At 46.5% G+C, this 19,780-nt stretch overlaps 1 protein-coding gene across 3 annotated transcripts in view; it reads right to left on the bottom strand.

Annotated features, from left to right (window-relative positions):
* Positions 1-17,138: 17,138 nt before the first annotated feature.
* APOO (apolipoprotein O) overlaps positions 17,139-19,780 on the bottom strand; it is a 31,499-nt gene continuing 28,857 nt past the window's right edge. For all 3 annotated transcript variants that reach the window (XM_080614296.1, XM_080614297.1, XM_080614294.1), the window contains exon 9: positions 17,139-18,246. The gene's annotated coding sequence lies outside the window, so the exon portion shown is untranslated. The remainder of the gene's footprint in view (positions 18,247-19,780) is intronic.

Raw genomic sequence — 19,780 nt, 5'->3', positions numbered from 1 at the left:
CAACCTCAATCCATTTCCTCTCATCCTATCACTTATTACCTGGGAAAGGAAACAAGACACCCACCCTGCTACCTTCCTTTTTTGCGCTCCACTGGGCAACCCTCCACACACCTTGGGGCAGCTAAACTGGAGGAATGCACGCACACAAACACACACACGACTGATGGCAGCACGGATGAGAACTGCAGTGTGTCTGTTTGCTTGGTTTAAAGAATTCATCTCACTTAACTGACTTGGCACTGCCCAGTTGTTTTGGTTGCCTGGACAGGATTGCCTATATGCCTTTTTCATTTGTTTGTTTGGAACTCATGTTTCAGAGAAGTGGCTACAATGTAAGTAAAGGCATTAGCTGCTACCTGAAGTAAAGCAACACACGAATAGGTGGTTGCCAGTAACATTCAATCTCACTGCAAACACAAAGCAGGCTGTAACTTCACCATCCAGGCGCGACACCCTCCCAGGACTCTTCCTTCTCCCCCCTAGGCCTAACTTTTTGCTGCCAAGCAGGTTTTTAGCAAGTGCAACCTTAGTGGAGGGCTTTAGAGACCATCAGGAGCTCAGGCTAGTCCCCATAGGGAGCTTGTGGAGGAGAGGGTGTAAGGGTGAAGGTAGCGGACGTGGGCTCTGGGGTAGGAGCACAACCCTGCATGAGTGCTTCACCCTACTGTCCTCTGACTTCTGCAATCAGAAATGCTTATCAGAAATGTTATCACCGCAGCTGATAACAGAATAAAGCACAGGTACACACCTCTACTAAAAATAGGGGAGTGTGTGTGTGTGTGAGGGGTGAATTTCATCTTCAAACCAGTTTTGGTTTCATTTCCCAGATCTACTGGAGGCCAAAGCAAGAAATAAAAAGCCCCAGGGGATAATTAGCTCATGAGGATGAAAAACACCAGTTGCAGAAACTCCTCTAAGTTAAATAGTTTTGTTTATTTGCATTTGGACCGTTGTGTATTACTATTGATCGCAGAGCAGGTGTCAGCTAGTCGGTTTACTCTACGGGAAAAGGCAGCTACATTTTCTTGAGCTCTGTTTTCCTTCTCCTCCAAAACAGGTTAAAAACCCCATGCTTTGATAAGAGGAAACCACGTGCCTGTCCTCTCCTGAAAGTCTGTTGTACATCTTCCAAATCACCTCCCAGGAGCCCACCACACAGGGAATAGACATGAGCCCCAGAAATTCTTACTAGAAACCTTCCTCCATCTGGGCAAAAAAGCATGAGAGAGATGGTACCTTTCCACCTGAAAGCCCATCGGTGTTTCCAAGTAACCTGGATATTGCAGTGGTGTTTTCAAAACACACTAGTAAAAGTGCAGGGTGAGAGTTTTTCAAAGCTGGTTCCTATGATTAGGCACCCAGATATTACCACAAAGGTACCTTTGGACAGTCTTCCTCTAATTGCCCTCATGAAGAGAAAACTCCAGTCTGGGCTTTTCACCATCTCCCTGAACTTTCACATCTGACCCGTTTCAGTCACCAGTACAGAAACACTACTGCACAGCTCGTACAGGAGGAAACAAAAGGACTCACAGTTTTTGTCTATAGTCTCGTGCCTTTTCGATCAGTTCATATGGTACAATTTCATTCTTTTTCCCCAGCCACCTTTCTACCATAGACTACCACAGATATACAAGAACATTTCCCACCAAATAGCCTAAATACGATTTAGCTACAGTTGCAGGAACATGGGTCTTTTTTATTATTGCCATTTTTTTTTCAGAGTTAATGTGGAGGGAAGGATCAAAACCTGTGTTCACCACTCCTAGAGGTAATAATCTCCAATACAGGATTGTGGCTTTGCCACTGGGGTGGAAAATGAAATGAAAAAAGAGGCAGGAAGAGGGGTATGCAGGGGTGAAGAGATGCCAGGTGCAGGGGCTGACCACATACCCTGCTACAGGAAGCCCCAAGGAGGAAATGGCATCAAGAGAAACAGCTTAGGCTTCATTCTTTCCAGGTAGATATAATCAGAAGGAACTAGAAGGCTCTTATTTTGCAAAATCATAAGTCTCATAGGTAGATTCCTGGGATATGTTAATAGTTTCTGGATTGCTTTTACCTCCCATTGATCTCATTAGCCATAACTCTGGATTAGCAAGCACTGGACTTAGTGGTGCAGGAACAGCAATTGTACATTGCTGAAGAGCAACAGGCAGAACTAGCAGACAGGCAGCAACAAGCGCCAGCATCAAAGAAATAACACTATATTAATCCAGTTTTAAACAAAAACAAAACTAGCTGAAAATTCAAAGGATCATAGCAGTCAACATATGTTCATTAGTCAGACAAGGAAGCACACCCATTTAGTGTAACTGCGTATCTCTGAAAGCTGCCAGACTGCAAAAAAGGCTGATAAAACAAAGTCCACCACATTACAAAGTACAGCTGGTCCAAATGATGCTGAAGTGAGGACTACGGGGAAAATATCCCAGAGGAAAAAAAGAAAAACAAACTTTTCATAAGCAAATACTCAGGATTTATAGGCATCAGTTGACTACCTTCTCAGCACAGGAAAGCAATAAAATATTCCTGCATTTCCATGCTGAGTTTGCCATCAACAAGATTTGACTGAAACTTGATTACAGAAGTCCTGGGGAGAATCAAAACACCAGAGCTCTTTTTCTTGCCATTTGGGCTTGGTGTCAATGAGGTATTATTTTTTGCTGATAAAAGCCAAAGCACTTTTCACCCCTGCGGTTCACCATGCTCAGACATCCCTGCTACACTTCCAGGCAGGACCAAGTTTGTTTCTATGCACCCATAGCCATGTGACTCTCCAGCACAGTCCAGGCAGCTGGGACTTCCTTTTAACACACACTTATGTCTGGTTTCTCATAGTATCACAGAATCAACTAAGTTGGAAAAGACCTTTAAGATCATCAAGTCCAACCGTTACCCCAAGACAGCCAAGCCCACAACTAAACCATGTCACTAAGGGCAAACTGATCTCCCCTCAGAGCTGCTTCTCATCATCTTCACTCACAGCCACCCTTCATCTGCCTCCCATAGTGGCCCACACTGTATAGCTACCACCCTTACCCCTCATGGACACCCTTCACCCCTCATGGCCGCCCCTGCTCTCCCCTCATGATCTCCCCTCATGATCTCCCTCACAACTGTCCCTCATGGTGAACCCCACAACCCATGGCTGCCCCTCACATCCCATGGCCGCCCCTGCTCTCCCCTCACAGCCACCCTTCACATCCCATGGCAGCCCCTGCTCTCTCATCACATCCCATGGCCGCCCCTGCTCTCCCCTCACATCCCATGGCCATCCCTGCTCTCCCCTCATGGCTGCCTCTCATATCCCATGGCTGCCCCTGCTCTCCTGTCAGAGCCAACCCTCACATCCCATGGCCACCTCTGCTCTTCTCCCGTCACAGCCACCCCTGACATCCCATGGCTGTCCTCCCTCTCCCCTCATACCCACCCCTCACATCCCATGGCCGCCCCTGCTCTCCCCTCACACCCCATGGCTGCCCCTGCTCTTCCCTCATGGCTGCCCCTCACATCCCATGGCCACCCCTGCTCTCCCCTCATGGCTGCCCCTCACATCCCATGGCCGCCTCTGCTCTCCCCTCATGGCTGCCCCTCACATCCCATGGCCGCCTCTGCTCTCCCCTCATGGCTTCCCTTCACATCCCATGGCCGCCTCTGCTCTCCCCTCACAGCCACCCTTCACATCCCATGGCAGCCCCTGCTCTCTCATCACATCCCATGGCCGCCCCTGCTCTCCCCTCACATCCCATGGCCACCCCTGCTCTCCCCTCATGGCTTCCCCTCACATCCAACAGCCATCCCTGCTCTCCCCTCATGGCTGCCTCTCACATCCAACAGCCATCCCTGCTCTCCCCTCATGGCTTCCCTTCACATCCCATGGCCACCCCTGCTCTCCCCTCACATCCCATGGCAGCCCCTGCTCTCTCATCACATCCCATGGCCGCCCCTGCTCTCCCCTCACATCGCATGGCCACCCCTGCTCTCCCCTCATGGCTTCCCTTCACATCCCATGGCCGCCTCTGCTCTTCCCTCACAGCCACCCTTCACAACCCATGGCTGCCCCTCACATCCCATGGCCACCCCTGCTCTCCCCTCACAGCCACCCTTCACATCCCATGGCCGCCCCTGCTCTCCCCTCACATCCCATGGCCATCCCTGCTCTCCCCTCATGGCTGCCTCTCATATCCCATGGCTGCCCCTGCTCTCCTGTCAGAGCCAACCCTCACATCCCATGGCCACCTCTGCTCTTCTCCCGTCACAGCCACCCCTGACATCCCATGGCTGTCCTCCCTCTCCCCTCATACCCACCCCTCACATCCCATGGCCGCCCCTGCTCTCCCTTCACACCCCATGGCTGCCCCTGCTCTTCCCTCATGGCTGCCCCTCACATCCCATGGCCACCCCTGCTCTCCCCTCATGGCTGCCCCTCACATCCCATGGCCGCCTCTGCTCTCCCCTCATGGCTTCCCTTCACATCCCATGGCCGCCTCTGCTCTCCCCTCACAGCCACCCTTCACATCCCATGGCAGCCCCTGCTCTCTCATCACATCCCATGGCCGCCCCTGCTCTCCCCTCACACCCCATGGCTGCCCCTGCTCTTCCCTCATGGCTGCCCCTCACATCCCATGGCCGCCCCTGCTCTCCCCCTCATGATCTCCCCTCATGATCTCACCTCACAACTACCCTTCATGGTGATCCCTCACATCCCATGGCCACCCCTGCTCTCCCCTCACACTTGCCCTTCTCACACCATGGCTGCCCCTGCTCTCCCCTCATGATCTCCCCCCACAGCCGCCACTCACCCCTTACAGCCTTCCCTCTCTCCCTCTCCCTCTCCCACCGATCTTCACTTAAACCAGCTCAAAATACAGCAGGGTTCATTTTGTGTCACTGTTGTCAGACAAACAAGAAAATAACATCAGTGGTGACAAAACACAATGGAAATCTGTCATTCTCCCTCTGGTTTACTCAGCTAGTGTATTTCCTAAAATAAGGTCAGGACTGCAAAAGTCAAAGTTCCTCTTAACACAAGTCAAAAAGCAAGAAGTGTCCATGAGATGAAGAAGAGGATGTGACTTTGAGAAGCTAGATCTCTTGTTCTGATCTCCCATTCTTAGAGAAGCTGTTTAGCCCTTGTGGCACAAGAATCAATGGTTCTTTCATTTAATGTATAAAGCACCAGGTGCTCCTGTTTGCAGAATTCAAAACCATATAACAAATATGAATCTACCTACAGCCATGTACAGCTTGCAACAGAAAGTTTAAAAACACGAGTACGCTGTGGGGGGCTGCAGCTGGTCCTTCTGCTTCATGGTCTAAGTTTAGCCATGGTGGTCCTACTTTGTGCAGCTCCAAACAGCACCTGCATTCCCCCTCAAAACTTGTCACAGGCACTGCAGTACCTGTTTCGTATGAGCTTCTGTGGGAGGTTCTGTGCAGGACGGAGGGGCATGGTGGCTGAGTGGCTGAAAGCCCTCCATCCCTTGGTGCACAAGCACTTGCCCTGCACTGAAGATCCTCCCTGGCTGCCTGTGGAAATGGTCACAAACAACTCCCAGTGCTGAAGTTTCATAGCGTTGTCTCTGGTGCCACTGCAGCCAGCAAAACCTCCTGGCTGCGGCATGGGGAACATCTGCAGGCTCAGAGCCTGATGACACACCAGACAGACACACACCACTGACAGTCAAAGCCCAAACAACATCCCTTTCTAGTGAGGCTGGGCCCCAGCAATCTCATGACATGGCAAACAGCATTTGGGAAGAGCCTGATTTCATCAGAGACCGCTTCTCTGCAGCAGGGCTGAGCTGTGGCACACAGATTTAGTGCCTGTGGGACATGAAAAACAATCACAGCTGCGGGCTTGTCATGGTCCATGGTGGGAGCATGACAGAGGAGAAACCAGCTGAGATGAACATGGGAAGACACGGGGAGCAGGTGTGGGCTCATCCCTCCTCAGGCACTGGAGCATCTGACCAGCCGTCGGGGAGGCCTGGGTGTGCTGAGGACAGGGGAGGGCTGGCAGCAGGTCTGCCCCATGCTGGGCTCCTTGGCGGCCATTTTACATCACAGGGAGAGGAAGCTCACACTTCTCCTTCAGGCAAGGAAGTGTCTCCTCTGAAGAGACTTTTGGTCCTGTATGTGACACACAAAGGGTATGTTATGGGCTGCCTGTCTCACAGGCTGCATGCTGACACACTGGTTAAAACATACACCAAGTTTTATACATTTCCCCGCATTGAAACAGCAGGTGTTCCCAACAACAGCTTTCTGCCACACAGCTGGCATGAAATGTAAACAGTGTTTCCAAACACCAGCCACCATCTTGGCCAGACAGCTGGGCCTGCATGCCCCTGTCTGGGGAGAGCACCGGAGTGTCCCGGGGCCCAGGGAGCACAGTCGGGCGGAGGTTCAGGGCTCACCTCGCACCAACCCCCACTGCAGCACCTGGGAGTGACCTCCATGGGCATTCGGCAGAGCTGCCACCATGAACTAAATCCTCTTTTCTTCAGTATAGTTTATTAAATCCCATAGCCTCATAGTTATATGTGACTCATGTGATGTGTGAGCGAGCATGTGCATGTGAGTTCCTCTTTTGCTCCGTTAAAGCTATGGTTACAAGACTTTTCCCATTAAATATAGTGGAATTTTACTTCATTCCCAGTAAATACAGTACCTAAGTGATAATGTGCATAAATAGTGCATAAGTCACAATGTGGTTTTTGTGTTGTTACCATTAAAGGAGTAATGGTGAACTTCTAATGCCCATGTCCAGGTATGGGATGAGAGGGTTTATGGTGAACTGGGTGAAGAAGCTGAATGCACTATTAGCTAGTTTGCTGACAATACTAAACTGGGAGGTGCTGTTGACTCTGAGGGGACAAGGTGCCTTGCAGAGAGATCTAGATATAGCGCAGTGGGCTCTGATTAATGGATGAAATTTTACAAGTTGGAATGGTGGATTCTGCACCTAGGACAGAGTAATTGCCAGGCAGAGGAGAGGCTGGACATCAGCCCTGCAGAAAAGGATCTGGGGGTGCTGGTTGGCAGCAGGGTCAACAGGAGTCAGCAGCAGGCCCTGGCAGCCAAGAGGGCAAACTGCACCTGGGGTGCATCAAATACAGTGTAACCCTTCCAAAGAGGTGATTATCTCACTGTATTCAGTGTTGGTGCAGCCTCACCTTGACTACTGTGTGCAGTTCTGGAACACAATTTAAGGATGTGAAGGTCCTTAAATACATCTAGAGGGCAGCAACAAAGGTTGTGAAAGGACAGGAAGGAATGTCCTATGAGGAGCAGCTAAGGACTGCTTGGGCTTGTGCTGTTGGAAGAAAAGGAGGTTGATCATCATGCTCTGCAGCTTCCTGAGGAAGGGGAGAGGGAGGTGCTGATCTCTTCTCCCTGGGATCCAGTAACAGGATGCATGGCGATGGTTCAAAGCTGTGCCAGGGGAGGTTTAGACTGGACATAAGGGAACATTTCTTTACTGAGAGGGCCAAACACTGGAACAGGCTTCCTAAGAGAGGTGGTTAGTGCCTCCAGCCTCTCAGTGTTCAAGAGGCATTTGCGCAATGCCATTAACAACATGCTTTAACTTTTGGCTAGTCCTCAAGTAGTTAGGCAGTTGGACTAGATGATCCTTGTACGTCCCTTGCAGCTTGAAATAATTCTGTTCCATTCTCACAAGGAAGACAACAGAAAGTGTGTTGAAGACTCTAAAAACTGTATTTGTGCATAAAGTAATTTATTCTAAGTGTTTTATTCTTAAGCAACTGTAAAAAAACCTGCATAATTAGAGCATTAAATAAGAGACTTTTACAACCACTTGTAACAAATGTGTACTATACTTTCTGTTGTGGGAATTGCTGCTCACTGCAACCAGGTGTTGTGCTTTGTGTGTCCTTTGCCCAGCCAACAAAGACACACTCCGCTCGGCAGCCTCCGTGTGTACCCAGCTGCATCCTAGGGCATCAAGGAGCTAATCCCCTCAGCAAGGACCAACAGCCCCAGAGCACCCTGACCCAGGCCAGTACCTGCCGACTGCATCCCTGGAGGTGTTACAGGGCTTTTTGGCATGGTAGGAGAGCCCATATCCTGCTGAGCCCTGCGGTGAGGCTGTCTAATGGCAGAGCCATGCCTTCAGTGCAACTCTTAGCTTACAGAGAGCCTATCTCCTCTCTTTTTCTGGAGGGCAGGGGTTGGCTGAGCATCATCTGGGCTTTTTTTCTTGCTTTTTGTTTTGGAAAAAAGGCAGGGGACCTTGTGGCAAGCCCCTTGGCTGCCCATGTTGCCTTGACATACAGTGTGTGCGGTCTTAGCACCACCTCAGGACCACCTTCCTCAGCCTGTCACCACCTTCCTCAGCCCATCACCTTGCGAGAGGCCCTGGTGCAGCCTGACACCACAAGTTTGCACCAGCATTCCCTGCAATACCAGCTCCCTGCAAGCAAACCCTAAAAATACCGGTTGGGCACCTGACACCTGCCAGTTTCTTTGTAATCAGAGGCTCTGCGACACTCTGGTTTTATCTGTCCTTTCCTGTCCTGCAACAACCCCTCATTTCACTGACTCATCTGAACATAAATAATGCCCAGGTAACACGGTGTTCAGCAGGAAATCCTCACCTCTGCTGTGGCTGCAAAAAGGTGATGAGATACAGCCACAGCCTTCAAGCGTGCACCAGGAAAAACACCTAGCTCACTTTTCAGCAAAGTGTTCAACAACATTTGTTAATCCAAAACCACCACTACACTGGGATTATCATATTACTTCAGAGTGTCTACTTTTGTTTTCAGTAAGATAATCGATGGCTCAGGCTTGTTAATCTATAAAGAGAATCAGAACACTGTAATTGCATGGGCATGCTTGAGGAGGCCCAGATAGCTGCTTCTTTCTAATATAAGCTCAATTCTGCTTGCTCCTTCCTTTTTTTTTTTAGATCAAATTAAATAGATCAGATGAATAAATCAATGGCTATATCTCCACCCCAGGAGAAGTAAGCAGCTTTTCTGTATGCCTTGTTACCAATAAGTTACTTTCTATGATGTTTTTAAAAGCCTCATATCAATTTCCTTTTCCTGAAGTCAAAATATTTAAATGTCAAAATGTTTAAAGATTACCTTGAACAAGCAAAAGAAAACTCATGACGAAATATGTACTTCAGCATTGCCTTTCAATCTAATGATCTGATCTAATTCCCACATTTGTTATGAAACATACTGTTGAAAATAAATCCTACGTAAGGAGAGGAGAAAACTCTATGAGATTTATTAGTAGGCAGGGTTTCTCCTCTGCACACAAAATTAGTACTCAGCCCCTGCTATTCCTTAACGCAAAATAAATAATATGAAGACCCTCTGCAACTAAAAGGGTACATCAGGACAAAGTGATTATAACAAGACTTACTGCAACACCCTGAGTGAAATAGGGCTAGGAGCGCTGTGTCATTGTGCGCCTGCCTTCCGCATCCGGGAGAAACAAGCTTTCCTCTTACGTGACTAAAAGTCACACACAAACAATATCCCTTAAGCTGTAGCCTGGGGAAGAGTGTGGCACCCCTCCAACTGTACTGCTGAGCTGGGAGTAAGAGAGGGGAGAGAAGCAGGAAACCAATCTTTACTAATGGGTATGGAAAGTCTGTAATGAAAAGCACACGTTAAAAAATCATGCGTAGTTTCTTTGCACGTTTTCTCTGCATCCTGTCTGATTACAGAGCACACTTTTGCCATCTCTTAGAATCACAGAATCATAGAATAGTTAGGGTTGGAAAGGACCTTAAGATCATCTAGTTCCAACCCCCCTGCCATGGGCAGGGACACCCCACACTAGGCCATGTCACCCAAGGCTCTGTCCAACCTGGCCTTGAACACCACCAGGGATGGAGCATTCACAACCTCCCTGGGCAACCCATTCCAGCGCCTCACCACCCTCACAGTAAAGAATTTCTTCCTTATATCCAATCTAAACTTCCCCTGTTTAAGTTTGAACCCGTTACCCCTTGTCCTGTCACTACAGTCCCTAATGAAGAGTTCATCTCCAGCATCCTTATAGGCCCCCTTCAGATACAGGAAGGCTGCTATGAGGTCTCCACGCAGCCTTCTCTTCTCCAGGCTGAACAGCCTCAACTTTCTCAGCCTGTTTCCGTACGGGAGGTGCTCCAGTCCCCTGATCATCCTCGTGGCCCTTCTCTGGACTTGTTCCAACGGTTCCATGTCTTTTTTATGTTGAGGACACCAGAACTGCACACAATACTCCAAGTGAGGTCTCACGAGAGCAGAGTAGAGGGGCAGGATCACCTCCTTCGACCTGCTGGTCATGCTCCTTTTGATGCAGCCCAGGATACGGTTGGCTTGCCCTGAGGTTTCTTTTCTCTCTGGTTTGTCATTGCCTTCATCCCCGCACTCAGCACAGAGGGAAGGTCAGATCCAAGAAGCTCACCTGCCCAAGGGTGCCACCACATCTGCCAGTCAGGACAGCTTTCCCTATCATTGCCGTCACATGAGCAGGAAAGTGAGCATTAAAAAAACAAATGCCATGCCAACCTCTTAATAAATAAAACACTCATATCCGTCAAACACATCCCTTTTATGCTAGGCATGCTATAACACCTTTGCAGAGGGTTCTGGCTACAGAGCTGCCATTGCCAGGCTTTCAGGGACAGCCCAGATCTGCAGCCTCTCCCCCAGTGGAGGAGAAGCTGGTGCTGTGCCAATGTGGGGAGACAAACTGCACACACACACACATCAGCACTGGGTGATGCGCCACAGCCTCATGCACCACGTTTAGGAATAACAGCTCTGGGAGCACAAGTTGTCCTCCAGACATACTGGCACAGAGCTGAGGCACCCCTGTACTTGGTCAGATGAGGCCATGGGGCCAGCACCGGTAAAAATTAACCTAGCTCAAACCCTTGATGTTTAAAATAAACTGTATTTATTAAAGAGAGTGAGTGTAGTGTTCTCCAGCTCCCAAAATAGTAACTGACCAGGTTTTAAGGAAACACTATCCCAAAATCAGTGATAAAAGCTGCTAGTGGTAATCATACATGAGAAGGAGCTTGAATCCATAAATGAGAAACCTTGAAAATGGGTGATGAGGTGTTGGAATTCCTCCAAAAATGACCAATGTGAGGCAAAAATGTTGGGAAGGCTTCAGCAGGAACCCCAGTCAGTGCAGTGCTCTGGACAAAGCCAGGAAGGTCTGCCAGAGAAAGAGGTCACAAACATGGTGAGAGGAAATAAGATGGTGAGGAGATTCAAGTCAACAATCAAGCATGGAAACATTACAAGATCTTCTGCCTATGGACCCCAGCGTTGAGCTCCTGTAGATGTGGGTAGAAGGGATCCCTCTTTTCCAGTTGGGAGGGATGGTGTTGAGCTCTTCCATGCTCCAAGAGCATCCCTCCAGGGCTGGCAGATGAGCTGTGTGGTTCACATAATGCTCCTCAGCCTTCCTTTAGGCAGAGCAGTGTCAGCTGCAGGGGAAGAGAGAACTCATATGCAAGGAAAGCTGCTCCCCTCGTGGCTTTCACTCAGTGAGGAAAAGACAAACATATGTGAAGTTGCACAGGATCGCTAATTAAAATTACCAATCCACACCTCCTGAGTGGTTGTGATTTTATTTATGGCAGTTTACTTGTGATTGATGGCTATAAATTTATTTATGGTAGTTAACCCTACAACCTTCCAGGACAAAAGCCAGGCCGTGAGCACAGCATGTTCATTCTTAGCTCAGAGACTTGTGGCCTGAGGTACGTAACAAGTTTTACACATCTATATTACACTTTAGCTTACCCACCAGGAACCTAAAAATCACTTGGGTTTTTTGCTCCCATAGTTCTACTTTCTGGTGTGAGTCACAGGCTAGGCCAGAGCTGAGGGCTTTTTTACACCACTGTTCCTCTAACATTCCTCAAGCAAGAGAGTCTCCTTAGCAGGCTAACCTCATCTACAAATAGGAGAATAATGTAAAAACAATAATGCTCAAAAGTAACCTGTAAACATTTGGCTTTTCAAAGAGTTTGAGAAGGGTCATAGTAGTAAAAGAGGATGTGCTCACTTCATGTTGAGTTCCCTCTTTTTTCCACAAGCTAAGACTTCTTCCCCTTTACTGTTTTCCTCTTGGTCAAAACACAGTTGCTGATCTTAGCATCTGTGTATTTTGCTCGCTTGTACCAGTATAGATTGTACTGATCTTACTCCACCAAGGCAGAAAGTACAGCCAAAGGTTGTTTGGCCCCAGGGACACGTCCTTGTACAGTTGGATGTTGTGCAAAAGCTGCAAATGGCAGAGGACTCCAGCTATATCTATGAATTGGCTCACTCTCTTTTGGCAGAGATGGGGGAGTGCCGAGCAGATGCACATTTCCTTCCTCCATCAGCCACATCTTTTTTATTGTCAGATGAACTTGGCGGTGAGCACAGGAGGGACAAACACAACAGCCTCTGCTTCACTGATCTTCCACCAAACCACAGGCAGGAAAGGAAGTCCTTTGCTGTTGGCAGCAGCTGAGTTTCCTCCAGCACCTCCCTTCAGTCTAGCATAGGAAGGGCTGCCCAGAGCCCTGACCCTGCCTGGTCTTGCCAGTGAGGCTGCTGTGTAAGCATGGTGCGTGGCACTGGGCCGGGGCTGACTTGCTCACAGGTCCTGATGCCATTCGTCATCTCTGTCAGGATATGAAAAATGTGTCAAGCCTGGCACATGATAGCCAGTGTATTCCTTCGGGCTGGCTTTGGCACCTTTTTGCCAGCCTGTTTCAGCTTGGACAGTTACAATGTGCTTGAGACAGAAGAGCAAAACCCCACTGGTGCGGCTCCTCAGCGAATGATGACTTCAGTGGCTGTGTTGAATAACAAAACTCTTTTTTTCTGTACAGCTCCGAGCAGTGCCTTGAACTTGAACGGAGGTTACCTTTATGATTCACAGCATGAATGAGCACTTAGTGGGTGCATACAAGAGCGCTGTACGAATCAGGAAATGGCTCTTTCAGGTCTCCTTACAAAAGGAAGTGAGTCTGAAGCTTGCTAAATTTACAGAGAGGACATTTGTGAACTTAATCTAGGGCAGGGGATGGGGGGAAGGGAAGAATCCCTTTTCTTTCACTGAGGTTTGATATGCGAACTGTGCATGTTTCTTTACACTATTTTTAACACCAAAAAAAAAAAAAAAAGGGGGCTAAAACTGTGGTGGTGAGGGTTGTTTCCACAGCTGCCTGCATACAGCCATGAAGACTCTTCTGCTTTCATGCTTCAGTGTCCAACCCACTGTTGGAAAAAGTAGAGCTTTTCTATGTCCCCGAGGTAAAGCCCTGAACTGGCACAGAGGGAACATCATCACATCCCTCTCTGCTCAGGGCATCTGTCTTTCCCATGGTCACACAGCAGGCTCGCAGGGCGCTGCAGCACTCCTGGCTAAGTGCTGGATGCAGCTCATTTTCAGTTCAAAGCCATGGGTGCTGTGCCCTGGAGTTGAGCAAAGGTACTCCAGGTTTAGACTTGGAAAATTCAGATGCAGTAGGACACAGAACACAGCAGGATTTGAAAGGTTTCTGTTATGGGAAGTGGTATGGTCCTGTGGCCTTCACATCGTAACAGCCACACAAGGCAGAAGTTAGGTTCTCTTCAGATTATTCTTTTGCCCAGGCGTGAGGCTGCTGAGCAAGTCCCTGCAGCGAGATGAGATGTTCACATGCAGCCCTCCAGCACTTGTCTGCACAGTGATCTCAGGGCTGCAGGCCACCTTCCTCGAGTGGAAGGACTGGTGAACCCAAGTGGGTAAAGAACTGCAGCAACAGCCTTCCTGCCATAGCATCTGCCCTCTCTGCCAAAACATGTGCAGCAAATGATCCATCTTGTTCCTCCATGGGGCTGTCTTATGAACTTGCCAGTACTGTTAAACAAGATCTGGACACTCAGACTATAAACAGAGCACGTCCTTTAGCTTTAGTCTATATCAAATTAAGTTCTTAAATCTTGTGCAGGTTTATTTCACACTGTAAACAAATAAGGAAGTTCCCTGACCAAGTTGTCCTATCGTTTCAAGGCCAGGTTGGACAGGGCTTTGAGCAACCTGGACTACTGGAAGGCGTCCCTGCCTGTGGCAGCGGGGTTGGAACTGGATGAGCTTGAATCTCTTCCAACCCAAACAATTCTATGATTGCCCTCACTGCTGTTTTCATAGTGGGCAGAGACTCCAGGACTGTGAACCTGAGCATAGTTCGGGCTGCTGCATGACTATTCCTGGGCACACAGCAGCAAATCACCTGGGATTCACCTTCCTCTCTCTAGAAGACCCAGCGAAGCTTACCAATAACAACATCATGCCTCAGTAACGGATCATCGTATCAGCTTGCCTGCCAGAAATGGACGTGGCCCACCTGACTGACTGGCTTTGCCTGTTAGTTGGTAGGTTTAGACCTTTAAATAAAAAGGTCTAAATAAAAATAAATAAAATAAAAAATTAAATAAATAAATAAATAAATAAATATAAAAAGCCAGGAGGCAAGAGAGCCCGACAGCTCATTCTGTGGCAGGCACTGTAGCTCCCTTTCCCATGCAGAAAGATATTTTTAGAGGAAGAAGACTGGTAATGAGCTGTGATTTATCCTGAGCCCACCTTTGATTTCTCCAGCTTTCAAAACCAGTGCAATGAAACACCAACAGCTTGGAAATGTGACTGTGAGAGCAGCATTCTGGTGGAATCCACAAGCTTCAAGACAAGATGGAAGTCCAGATCAGACTTTGGTCTTTAACCAGAGATTGCCAGTAATGAACTGCGCTAACCACAAACGAGAGAAAACACCACCACTGCATCAGTGCATCAACATTGCTTACAAAGAGTCCTTGAGAAAGCTGTCAGCCCCACTCAATTTAAGAGCCAACCACAGTCAAAATATACCAGACTCAGCTAATGGTCCAGAGTTAAGAGGCCAGGGGGTTGTTATGCAATTAGAAACATCTTCTGTTCTGTAAAACAACTTCTCCTTTATAGTTAAGATATTATCAAAGGTTTTCCTTGTAAACAAGCAGCTTTTGTACCTGTGATAAACACCCGGCAGTGGGATGACCTAGCCAGCTGCCAGGCCATCCAGGTGCAATAGCCAACACTGCTTTAAGATGCTGCAACCAGGAGGGTCCAGCAGGAAGCAATGCAGGCTTCCCCAGCATGCCTGAAGAGCCAAAATGCTGTTTGTCAATAGCAGTTTATTATGACTAAACTGGCTTTACAAGGAACTTGGGATCCATGGGAAGGTACATAAGTAACTTCAACAAAACTGAAAAAAGGGAAATGAAACACATACAGCAGGAGTTCAAATTTGTTCTGAGGTGAACGCGTGCACACTGACATTTTTCCACCAGGACACATAAACAGAGCAGTAGCGAGCCCCTCCAACTCCCAGGGCATTCTGTTCTCTAGGTCTAAAACATGATTCCCTCAATACCAATCTTCCTCTTTCCTGTACTGCAGCTATAGCTCTCTTTGAAGGTGACAGAGGCAATGAACAATGATTCCAAAACATTACATTTAGTAAGTCTGTGTCCAGAGCCTTCTGCAGTTAGAGCACCAAATCTAAAAATTTTTGCAATGGTATTTTGGCACAAATGTTCATGTTTTTATTCACGGCTGCAAGACTGTGGTTATTTACCTGGGCCAACAGGATTACTCCAGGTTGGTGATGCTCTTTCTAGCACAAGGAGAGGCTACACTGTCCACTTAAGACAACTAACACAGGAACTGTCATGGCAGCACTGAGGGGTGCATAGGTCAACCTGACGATCTCAAGTTCTACAACTTTCACATGCTGCAGAGATTAAAGATCATGTTTTTACGAAAGAGCACTGCAGCCTGGCCCCAGTAGATCTGCTGACAGCCGCTATGGCTGAGGATGTCCAATGAGAACATGATTTCCTCAGCTGCAGACTCCAGTTACTAAGACAAAAGGCTTCAAGGGGAAGGATGACCAAACTGTTGACATGAGTCTTGGGTGGGGAATACACTGGTTTTCGCTTATGTCGTAATACCCACAGGCAAAGTCTGGCAAAGGAGAACACGTGCATGCAGAGATTAGTTCCACGCATCTGTGCATCAATGTAGACACATACATGAACAGTGGTCAACTACTCTCCTGTTCCTCATTAGAAAGTCTGTGCCAAGCCAGTTGAATGTTTATGATCTCTTTGCAGTCTTACCAGCATGGAAGTTTTGTTTCCCGTACTTGTAAAAAATAGAAGACACAAGGAAAGGATTTCAGTTAAGGCTATCTTGCTCACATTTTGGAACCATCTCCTCACCATGTGTGCATGCAGGTGCTCCAAGGCAGTCATTTCCTGCTAGATAAAAGCATTCTGTTTTTATGTCAATTGCCCAGGACATTTTCAAGCAGCACTGTAAACATGCAGTACGAAGATGTTATCAAGTGAAAAGCATTTAAGTCAAGTGATACTTATTTAACCCAGGATTTTTTAAACAGATGTAAACAAAAATTAAAAGCCATGGTTTCTTTGCATGAGGATTAGCTAATGAAACAGACTGGACATGATAATTTTCACTTTGCTCTCCCAGGCAGCAAAAGGACACAGACCAACTAACTACTGCACTAAAAAGAAGAATGAGGAAAGCACCCCTTGGTGGAGTTTAGGGGTGAAAATACCTGAATTACCAAGTAATCATGTTCTTAAATGCCAATGTGGCATATGCCAAATATTACTGAAAAGAAAAATACAGGCATCTAAAGCCTATTTTTAAGGGAAGAAAGAAATCGATGCTTGTATTGCAGGAATGGTATAACAGAGCAATTAGAGCTATGACAAGTATTTCCCAAGTTTCCTTTCTACTACTGACAAAAACACTACTTTGATCCTCCCAAGCCTGTTTGAACTATGTTGGTGAATTTAAAGTAAAAAACAAAAACACACACATCTCAAACCCCACACAAGAACTCTGTTCCCTTTGCTAAATCAACATCCATTTTAACCAGCCTAAAACAATCATAAAAACACACACTGAACATGTTGAGAGATACTGTTTTGCTGCCTGAGGCAACCATATGCCTTATGCCTGTGTTAAAAAAGAGTTGGCCTGCTTTATAATGCCCACACAGACTGGTATTTGCATTGCCAAGGTCTGGGTTTTTTCCTCTAAAAGTGTGGAATACGCTCAGCTGGAATATCTAATCAACTAATTACAAAGATGTTTAAAAGCATTTTGAATCCAATCTACATTGTATTTTCTTCCCTGTTCTTTTTAGAAAGTTAATGTATTGAACAAGCACACATTTAATTCCATCCTTCCCCCATTCCTCATATTCTGATTAATTTAGGAACATTAAGACTCACCAACACAGCTTTAAATGCTCTCAGCTACTTGGATTAGTGACTTGTGAAGCACCATGCCCCAGAAGAGACACTCATGTAAATGCCAACAGATGATGAAAGGCTTTTATTGTGCAATGATTTTAAAATGCTGTAAATCCTTTTGTATTTCCCTTCACTTTTTCCTCCCCTCCCTGGATGGGAATAAGGAAACAGCCAAGTTATTCTAAAGCTGGTTCCCACCACCATAACATTCTGGTTCCCACTGAGCTGTGCCTTCAAGCAGAAACAAGAACAACCATTTACAGCTGCATTCCCATCCATCTACTAGACAGGAAATCACATATGCTTCATTATATACCTCCTGCTGGCACGGATGAGGTAGAAGATTTGTACAGAAAGGAGAGGGAGACTTGGACAAAACACAAGAGTCATTGTAATTGTCCTCATTCGTAATTCTATTAGCTAACATTAGCCAAAACATCATGCTACTTTAAGCTTTTCCTCACTGTTAAAAAATACAGGCATTGTCAACAGCATCTCAAGAACCTTTCACAGACAGTGCAAAGGCCAACTATATGAACTTAAAGAAAATAGGAGGAGGGAAAAATAAAGGATCATTTTGTGTAACTGAATTATATTTTATATATAAATAACAACAAGAGGCTGGGGAATTTTGAGACTTGCTACTTGCAATGCTGATCCTGCGATGGGACAAGCATGGGCAGACATGAGTCCCACCGCAGAACCGAGTACAAGGTCTCAAGACTGCCCCAAAATACAGTGTCCTTTCAGTTACAATACCAGAAGGCCAAGCAGCACACCCCATCAGTCCTTCCTGAGGCAGAAGGCAGATTAGTCACATTCAAAATCAAAATGGATTCAGATGGTTTTCCTTTTTCTTGGGAAATGGTTGCTCTGTATTTTTTTTGTTCACCTACAACCAAAGACAGAAGGGTAAGGGGGAGAGGGGAGGAGGAAGAAAGCAGAGTTAACTATCATAAGCCTTTTCTTTCCAATGTTGAAGTGCAGTTAAAACTTCTTTTCTTTGATGTGGGAAGTTGTTCAAAACGTATTTGAGGAACATTCTCAATACCAATTTATTACTAGTAAATACTGTTAACTCTTCATATTACTGACATTAGAGCACTAATGATTATGCCTGCTCTTGAGAATTTGATTCCTATAGTTGACCTGTACAGAAATACACAAGAGAAAACACTTCAAAGCAACAAAACACCAACTGGAATCTCATGTAACAAACCAACTGTCTCAAAAAGAGTTCTTTTTAATTCCCATCAAATGCATTTTTTCCTAATCTCACTTTACTCTGGTGTAAACCTGGGGTATTTCAACTCAAAGAAGTGGAATTACGTAAATATGGAAAGTGAACAGAGTGAGAATGAGATATGCTATCTCCATGGAAAAACACAAAGCCGTATCACTCTTCAGCACAACAGCTGGATAAAATTAAAGCTTGCTTCTCCCATGATGAGATGTGGTTTGAGCTGTAGTTTGCATATAATTATTGATGACAAACATGCTACAATAAAGGAGGTGCAATGCTGCTGGTTTTTGGAATAGAGAGATATGTTACTGTCTCCAACACAGTGATTTTATCCTTGGCTGACCATTCACAACCCAGAGACCCATGCTGTGGCAAATCATTGAGGAAAATGAGATTGTCTTCATTTTAGTAACCACATTGAAGAGCGTTGGCAAGGAGTATTGCCAACAGTTGAAAATACAGTGAGACTTTCAGGACTGATCTCATTCAGAAGAAACAAATATGTCCTTTCCAAGATCACAGCAGCATCCTGCAACTTTTGGGATCATCCAAATCCAACAGAACATCTGGACTTGGGTATGGACTTAAATAACTGGATTTGATTTCAAACAGAACTAACAAACTGCCACCCCCGCAGAACAGCTCTAAACTGGTACTGAGCTGACCTCTGATTAGGTCAGCAATCCAGCAGTTCCATGTAAGCACCATCTCCAGAAACAGCATGTGGTGGAGCAAGCAGATTTCAACACCAGCAGCAGACAGGTACTATAAGCACCTGAGCAATTGTCTTCAACCTTAAAAGCACCCAACAGACAGCTGAACATCTGTGACAGCAGCTGTTAGTGAGGCTTTCCTCAAAATTTACTTATATAGCATATCTATGATTAAAATCCTGAAGACAAAGGATCTGGATACCAACTTCAGTGCAAGCCTTTTCTGACAGCTTTTGTTCCTTTTCTTCCACCACCTCCCGTTTTGCTTTCAGCAAAAACTAACATTTCAAAAAGTGAATAAAGACCTAACTGAAATTATATTTACATAGTAAGAATTGCTAAAAGAAAAGAAAAGCTATTTATGGATTTCTGTTTGTAATGAACCTTGATATTCCTAGTGTCCCCACATAAACAAAAGTTCAGCTTTCCTGGCTTTTTATCATTTAGTAGCTATGTTCTAGTTCACAAGA

Source organism: Psittacula echo (genome assembly GCF_963264785.1).
Source record: "Psittacula echo genome assembly, chromosome: 3".
Taxonomy (NCBI): domain Eukaryota; kingdom Metazoa; phylum Chordata; class Aves; order Psittaciformes; family Psittacidae; genus Psittacula; species Psittacula echo.
This window is presented reverse-complemented; position numbering and strand designations above follow the sequence as displayed.